Genomic DNA, 9,002 nt, shown 5'->3' with positions numbered 1-9,002 from the left:
TGCCTTGGAACAGGGCCTTTCCTCCCTCCACTAACACTCTGTTTGAATATTTGTAAATAAAACAAATATTACAAGAACGCCACCCGTCTCCATTCCAACAGTGCCTTCGCCAATCAGCTTGCAGTCTACTCCTGCAGTATTATTTCAGTCACTTTCTTAGAAGAGAGAGAGAGAGAGAGAGAGAGAGAGAGAGAGAGAGCCCACCCACTCTGCTCTATCAGTTGGCCCGCCAGCCAACTTTTGCTTTAAACATGCTCCAGCTGTCTTGGCAATTCCATCTATGGGTACAAAGTTTAAGCCAATTCTAACCACATAGGGCTGCAATTCACTACAGCACACGGCAACAGCTAAGTGTGTTGAATCGATCAATAGTGGCAAATCCTGGAAATGGCAATGTTAAAGATGCTGCATGGGGTCCGTAATATAAAGTGGTGGTTGTAATTTTAAGACAATTGCCTCAGAGTGAAAAGGAAGATGATGATTTCCCTGAATGCACCCACCCACCCACTCACTGATCCTTTCTCCAGTTTTTAGTCATGCACACATGTAGCAGTCTCAAACACCTCCCAAGGGAGAGGGAGGGATTGTAGTTCAGTGGTAGAGCATCTGCTTAGCATGCAGAAGGTCCCAGGTTCGATCCCCAGCATCTCCAGGTAGGGCTGGAAATTTTCCTGACAGGAACCCTGGAGAGCTGCTGCCAGTCAGTGTTGACAATACTGGGCTAGATGGACCATTGGTCCCACTCAATATAAGGCAGTTTCCTATGTTCCTAAAACTTTGGTAAATCCATTTGGTTAAACAAAGAAGATTAGGGGCTTGGTAATCAGCATGCCAATGGCCAGCAAAGTCCATGGGATGCTGCGAAAGCCTAGGCTGCAAGGTCACCCGTGTGGAAAAGGGCCACAGCCAGGGACATGACGGGTGGCTGTTGAACCATTTCTGGAGCCCCTCCTTGCACACGCTGCTATGTAGCACTTCTCGTCTAGAAACATTCCTTGCACTCACACAACAAGGTCTGATGCCTGCCGCAGTACCAGGGCTGTGGTCGTTCTGTTCTACTGGGGCAGGCGCTCAGTCTACTCAGGTACTGAACATTCCTCCGCAGTCATGTGAAGAGGCAACAGTTACTCTGAGCTGTGGTGAATTTTGAAGGAGACCAGGGATCTGCCTTCACGGCGCTGGGTTGACGCCACTTCCCTCTTCAACCCCGCACTTTCCCTCTCCTGGGGTGGCATCGGGAAACCCCGACGCCGAAGAGGAAGTGCGGGGTTTCTGGGCAGCCATCCGGGTCACTGAGCCACCCCTGCCCTCTTCCTGGTGGAGGGCGACCAATCGCTGGTCACCTTCCACCAAGCTTCGCCCACAGTTTGGCCATGGAGCAATGTTACACAGCAGAAGTGTTGTGTTGACTTTGCTCCCTTTGAAAAAGTTGGAGTAAATCCCCAACTTTTTCACATCACAGCATCACGGGAAAGCCCTGCAGTGGCCGTGAACCTGTGCCTGTGTTGTCTAACCGACAGGGCGCAGATCCACTATGGGGCTCCCCCCATGTGTACAGAGCCCCCAGGGCAAGAAGGGCAAGCAACCTCTCCTCATCAGTGAGTTCCCAATGAAGGGTCCAACCCTATGCATGTTTAGACAGAAAAAGGTCCTACAACTCCCAGCATGCCCCAGTCAGCATGGCGGGTGCTCATCCTTCATGCTAGTCCTAAGTGTGAAGCTTGTGGATTTCACTGAGAGCTCCCTTACCTGTCCTCTTCATGTGAACTCTTTTCCAGTCGCTCTTCCCCCCCCCCAACCTCCCTTTCAGCTCTGACCAGTGCAGTCAGATACCCCTAGATGTCCAGCCATTAAAGATTACTGTCAAATCGAGTAATTCGTTATCACAGGATGTCGTAGTCTAAACTAGACACTTCTGTGGGCATGTGTGCACATGTAAATGTACCTCATTTCCCTGGCTGTGAAGCAGATGCAGCACATGCTCTTTCCTTTCACCATAGGAATACTTTGAATTCAGTTCTGTGAAACTGTATCCCTTGCCCTGTGTTTGATGTACACATTCCCATACAGTAAATCCAAGTGCATTTCATCACATGGCAGTGTCCACTGGAACAAAGCTCTTGCTGTTTAAAGAACGGCCTTATGGGGGCATGAAGATCTGAGGCTTTCCTGCCGCCCCTCGCAACATTTCGTGGCCTTCTCCTCCCCACCACCCCATAAACAGTAAATAGCCTTGCCATTGTGTCATAACTCTCTCTGCACAAGTCCATATTTGCACAATGCTAGTAGCTCACAGGATGCCACAGCCTAAAGGGCTTATTTTAAGCTTGTTGGAAAAGAACATTGTTTGGTGGGAATTAAACTCCCGATTCTCAAAAAAGGGCAAAATGAAAAGCGCCTCATTCTACTGACTCCTTGGGTTGCATAAACACAGAGATGAGTCCCATCTGGAGAGATGGCAGCCAGGAATTTCTTGCTGGCACCCAGAAGAGGTCAAGGCCTCTCCTGGACATTCATCAGGAGTGTCAGGAGGAGTGGAAGGGAGTCCAGCTCCCATCCCCTGGCAGACTATTCCTATGGGATTCCCACTGGGATGTAGATTTCCTATTTCTCCGTAGTGTATCAAATAATGAATGGCGGAATTGCAAGCATGCTTCAGTTGTGACGCTGAAGGTGAAGTGTTGTCCTCTCCTTTTTCTAGAGGGGTAGTTGTGTAAGTCTGCAAAAGATTCTTTGTTGTTGCTATCCTTTCCTTGTACAAGGATCCCAACAGCTGGGGCATGATGATCAAGACTTCAGAGTCCCATCCCCCCTTTTACCACGGAGGAGATCGTAGCTCAGGGGTAGAGCATCTGCTTTGCATGCAGGCACTCCCAGGCTCAATTTCCAGCATATCCAGGCAGGGCAGGAAATTTTCCTGCCTGAAAACCTGGAAAGCCACTGCCAGTCAGTATTGACAATAAAGGCTAGATGAACCAGGGTCTGACTCATAAGGCATCTTCCTATGTGAACCTAGATAGAGCTAATTATGTTAAAACTAGGGGTGTGCAGAGTGGGTTCTCTCTGCCCCGCTGAGTGCGTTCTGTGCTCCAATTTCTGGAGGGCCCCCCGTCTCTCTGCACTGCCAGATTACTAGTTGGAAAACCGCTCCATTTTTGGAGAACCAAACTATTAGTGGCAATGGGAATCAACAAAAATGCATACTGTACATCTCCATCATTTTTAAAGCTAAAGAGATGAAACTTGGCACTCTGGTAGCTCTTAAGGAGGGCTTTAGCCATGCCAAGTTTAAAGCAGATCTCTTCATCCCTTGATTTTTAGGAATTAAAAGAAATCCCCCTCAAACCATTCAGGAGGAGGGGCCGTTGCTGCCCCATGTGCCTCGTTCCTCTCCCCCACCTGTTTTTTTCCCTCCTGCTCCCCACAGTCATGGAGGGTGGAGAAAGCAGTCGTGGAGGTGGGAGTCATCTCCTTGCTCAAATTGCTGTTGTTTTACCCTTTATCTTTAACTGTGCTGCTCCATGGGCCCATGGAGGCAGCCCAGAAGCCAGTCAGCTTGCTCAGCCGCCCCCTCCCACCTGTCCCGGCACGCCGCACTTGGCTCCAGGTGTTTCGGGGGTGTGTGTGGTTTTTTTACTTTTTCTCAGAAGGACCACCACCAGTAGCAGCAGCGGCAACAGAATAAGCAGGAGAAAAAAAGGGTGCACCTACTTTTGGGAGGGGAGACTAGAAGAAACACCTCTCTCTCCTCTCCCTTTCCCTCTCCCAACATGGCCAGAGCCAGCAGCATCACCCATTGCATGCCTCATGATGGAATAATAAACCTTTATTAATCAAGAAAATATGTGTGCTGCTTGTGCACGAGTTTTGAGAGAGATGTGTGCTGCAACACACATTCAAACTAGACAGACTGTAGAAAATACAACACAGAAGTCACAATGGAGATATATATAGATATAGATATAGATATAGATATAGATAGATATATGTGTGTGTGTGTGTAGTAGTAGACACACACACACACACACAACTGATGGCAAGCACAAATGCACAGAGAGATACCACAGTTCCATTCTCATGCCTCCAAGCGGCCACAAAGAACCGGGAAAGCTTGTCAAAAGTGCAGCCCCTTCCTCTCTCACAGGTAGCTTCAGTATATTCTGAGTTCAGGAAATGGTTTAATAAAGGCACATGATGCAGGCCTACTGCTACTTAGGAACCACATATCAGACAGTCTACAGCCCTTGGAGGAACAGCAGGGTATAAGTGAGCTATCTATGGATTATTTGCATTTTTATCCCACCTCCAGGGAGCTTCCATCCTGTTTTAGACCTTTCCTACAAGAGGCTGTTAATTGCTGTATCTTTTTTCAGTTCCATCACAGAACTGAGACCTGAGCTTACCACAAAGAGCTCAGATCTCAATTTTCTGCTATGTAACCAATAGGTGGTGCTATGCTATAGTGGGATATTTATTTATTTATTTATTTTTATTTATTTATTACATTTATATACCGCCCCCCAGCCAAAGCTCTCTGGGCGGTTTACAAGAATTAAAAATAGTAAACATTAAATATTGCTATTACACAATTAGGAAACTACCTATTCTTCTGCTTTCAGAAATAATACTCCATTTTCACAGCTCCAACAAAATCCAGGAAAGTGCTCTTAAAAAACAGAAGCAAAACTGGAGGACCACCACGTAGTCTAAAGAACATGTGAACAACAGTGAATAAGGAATCACAAGTGCACAATAAATTCCTCATGTACAAAAGCTCTTATTCCCACAGTATCATTGCTGTAGGGTGGTTAGGCTGAGAGAAAGCAGTTGGCCCAACCTAGTACTTAGAAAGCTGCCTCTTTGCCATGTAAACCCTTAGGGAGCAATTCTTCTATGCATGTTTAGACGAAAAGGAAATCCTACAACTTCAGCATGCCCCAGCCAGCCATGCATGCAGGGAGTTGTAGGACTCCACCCCCACCCCCCAATCTAAACATGCGTAGAATTGCTCCGAGATCTTGTTATATCAAGAGGTATAGAAATATTATTAATACATAAATAAAATGATACCAGGTCATGCAATTTGTCCATCTAGCTCAGAATTGTCTACTCTGAGAGGCAGCTCAGGCAGAAGGTTTTTCCTTGGATGGTCCTTTGAACCGAGTGAACCTGGGACCCTCTGTGTGCAAAGCACTCTCTCCCACTAAGCTATGATTCTTCCTTTGGTGGCCGACCGGGGAGTTGAACTTGGATCTCCTCTCAGTCTAAGCCCAAGACACGAACCACCAGACCAAAAGCCAGTGGATGCTACTAAGCGGATTTGGAGTCCATGTGAGGGCACCTCAAGCGCTCTGCTCTGCTGTACCCGCCCCCTCATCTGTCCCCCCAGCTTGACATGTCCCGATTCCTCCTCACACCTGGCAATGTATGAATACACAAGTCTGGTAATGAAGTCCTTGGAAGAAAAATGACCTTCGTTGTCAATAAACAGTGCGTGAGCAATGAGGGGTCCAATGGTGCAGCCAGGCGTCCTGCACATCCTGCCGCTCGGGCCTTAGTACATTTATCACCGACTGCAGAGTTTACAACACATCCCCTCGCAAGTTCCAGATGCACAAGTTTCTTGCCAAGAGCCACTTTGTTCTTCCTTTTGCAGGTCTTTGTTTCTAATTCCTTGATCCCAAACACCTGATGGAAAACAAGCCAGCAGAAATGATTGTGCATAGAAGCACTCTGGCAGTTTCCTTCCTTCTTCCTGAACCAGCCAGAACTCCAAAGGAGCTGTCCAAGGTGCTGAACCTCATCCCCAACCTAGGTTCACCCCCTTGGATAGCTCCTTTAGAGTTCTGGCTGGTTTGGACTGAAACCCAGGATGGATTCACAACCCCACTGAAATCAGAGCCACCGGCCTCAACTGCCCATGTCTAAACTCATAGGAAGCTGCCTTATCCCAGGATCTTAGAGCTTCTTTAGATGGGGAGGGGTGGTGGTGGTGGTCATCGTGTTTCCCTCCTGTTGCTTTACCTCGTGGCCCATTCAGTGGGCATTTTTAGCACACTGCTAGTCCTGCACATTTCGCTGTAGGGGGGGGGGATGGATTTTCTGCATTTTTTTAAACAGGGAAATGACCAGAAGGAGCAGGAGGTGTGCAGAAGATGAATGGTGTCATGAAAAGGACTGGCAAAAATCCATGAGTGCCGGGTAATGAGTGGGCTATAAAATGTTTCTCTGATGATTCTCTTGGGCAGGAGCCATTCACATCCCCTGCTCTCTGTTCCTTTTAATTGGAGGGTGTGTGTGGGGGGGGGGGAACTGAATTTGGGGCCTTCTGCATGCAAAGCAGGGGCTCTGCCACTGTGTTTTGATCCCCTTTGGAGCAGACTTCTCCTATCTGGTGCCCTCCCGATATGCTGGACTGCAACTCCCATCATAATGAACCACCATGGCCATTGGGGAGGGCTGGTCTAGAGAGCCATTCACCACCTGAGAGTTCAGAAGGACTTGGGGAAAGGGAAAGAGGGATGGCCCTTTTGGGGGGCAGACACATGGACACCAGGGGCTAGATTCAAGCTTCTCTGCCAACTCAGCCTACAAAATAATCCTTGTTCACCATCAGATTTAAGATTCATTTCCAAAGGAACAGAGCATCACCTACCATTACGTGAGTCTGCTGAGAAAAGACACCCCCCCCCAAAAGTGGTGGTTGTGGGAGAAGGCTCAACTGCAACATCAATCAGAGTTGAGCTGATTGTGCTCGTGCTCTTCGCTCCTCTGATGCCATGTTTCTCGCCTGCCCAAGGGCCTCTACTTCCCTTGCTCGGCTCCGTCCATTTTCTTCTGCTGCCCCTTACGCCTGGAACGCTCTTCCAGAACATTTGAGAACTACAACTTCAATCGCAGCTTTTAAAGCTCAACTAAAAACTTTTCTTTTTCCTAAAGCTTTTAAAACTTGATGTTGTGCAGACTTTATACTGTTAGTTTTACCCTACCCTGTGCCTGCTTACCCTACCCTGTGTCTGTTTGCATTCTCTTCCCCTCCTTATTGTTTTACTATGATTTTATTAGATTGTAAGCCTATGCGGCAGAGTCTTGCTATTTACTGTTTTACTCTGTACAGCACCATGTACATTGATGGTGCTATATAAATAAATAATAATAATAATAATAGCTGGACTAGACCCAGATTATCAGACTACTAGAAGAACTCCCATTTCTTTAGCTACCTCCAATACATTCTTTAGACAAATCAAGCTGAGCAAATTTGAGCTATGTTGGAATACCTGGTTCATAGGTATTTGCTTTCTGTGCAGATAGGGAAATGGTGCAGACCAATGTTCCCCAACCTGGTGCCCCCAGAGGTGTTGGACTACAAGACCCATTATCTGCAGTCAGCATAGCCAATGAAGAAAGCTGCTCCAGACAATGACTCCATTCTGCTTTTGAAACACCAGTTTGATTTCTTCAGAAGTTCTGGCTCGCAAGCCAGTGAATTATCACCACAGCTGCAGCAATACAGGACATGGACTGGCCGTCCTTTGATGATCTTTATCAAAGATCAGAGGGATGAGGTGAGGACACAAGCAGACACACACGCACAATGGGGCCTCCTCTTTGGAGCTGTAATCTTGTCTGATTTGGTCAAATGTGCAGTTCAAGTGAGGTCCAGGCCTTACCATCACTTTGTGACAGTAAAGCCTAGGAGGACAAGCTGATGGACATTTTGTGGGGGACGGCAGAGGAAGGGAAAATTGGATCAGATATATAGACAAGTTATCAACATAGACAGTGAGGCCAATTGTGCACTTTGCAGATCACTACAAGGGAGGCAGTTTGGGGAAGAGCACCCAGCGGGGCTCCACGGAGCAGCTACCCACCCTCCGGCTCGCCCTGAGGATCTTCTCAAGATGATTCAGAGGGCAGACGGGGTGGATCTCTCCAAAGAGCGGCATCAGGCCAAAAATCCAGCTGGCTCAGCCAGACCCAAATGCCTGGCTCTGAGAGGTCCTTCCTTGGAGCCAAGCGCTGTGGGAGGCCCTAGGGTGTCCCTGGAGATTGCCTGTGCCACACTCCCTCCCACAATGGCTGGTGCAGAGGAAGGACCCCCTCAGAGCCAGGCATTTGGGCCTGGCCATCTCTCTGCAGAGCTGCACCGGCTGCTTTTTACAGACGACGCGGCTCTCCAGCTGGAACAACAGCCATCGTGGCAATAAGGAGGTAGATGGGTGACGGGAGATGCAGCAGGAAGTGGGGTTCAAGAGGTGTGGGGTGATGTTGTGGGGTAGTGTAGAGGGAGACGCAGAGGGGTGGGTGGGAGTGGGAGAAGTGGATGTGCTCTCCCACATCCGGAGGCAGGAGAGCTTGCACATGTCATCAAACTGCTCATTGACCATGATGTATACTTTGAGCTTAATAAAATAAACTTCTGGACATGTAAAAGACAGATCCATGGAGTGAGGGAAGCATGGTGTCAATGGAAAATGCAGCTGGAAGGCAACTTCTCAATGGGGAGCAGGTATTTGTGCCACACAGGCTGAGAAGTCGAGAGTGGACTGGGGTAGGAGGAAATGCTACCCTGACTCCTCAAAAATGTAAGCATCTGGACTCACACATGTGCCAACCTGCACTTGCATTTCTCCAACACAGAACATCATCTCTGTGTTCGGAAAGGTTATATGTGAAGTGAATCTTAATGACACAAAGTCATTATATGAGGACATTTGGCCCAGGAATGTAAACCTCCAGGCCCCCTTCCAGGTCAGACCTATACTATTATTAGGGGTGTACACGGACCGCCCCGCTACACTTCTCTTCCAGATCCGTGATTTGTGGATTGGCCCACTCCGCCCCGCCCCCGCTACGCCTATGTCCGCTCCGCTCCGCTGCGGAGCTCCGGATCCAGATCGGAGCTCCATTTCCCCCCCCCCCATAGGCTTGCATTAAGCTAAAAAAGTATACAACTTTTTTTCTATGAAAGTTAGGAACCTCAAGTTTGGCACCATGAC

At 48.2% G+C, this 9,002-nt stretch overlaps 1 non-coding gene across 1 annotated transcript; it reads left to right on the top strand.

The window, feature by feature from the left end:
* The first annotated feature begins 580 nt into the window (after positions 1–580).
* Positions 581–652, top strand: TRNAA-AGC (transfer RNA alanine (anticodon AGC)). The gene has a single exon. It is a non-coding gene; the product is annotated as a tRNA-Ala (tRNA).
* Positions 653–9,002: the final 8,350 nt, after the last annotated feature.

The sequence above is a fragment of the Elgaria multicarinata genome, chromosome 3, assembly GCF_023053635.1.
Source record: "Elgaria multicarinata webbii isolate HBS135686 ecotype San Diego chromosome 3, rElgMul1.1.pri, whole genome shotgun sequence".
NCBI classification, from domain to species: Eukaryota; Metazoa; Chordata; class Lepidosauria; order Squamata; family Anguidae; genus Elgaria; species Elgaria multicarinata.
The sequence above is the reverse complement of the archived record's forward strand: the minus strand, read 5'-3'. Positions and strand labels throughout refer to the sequence as shown.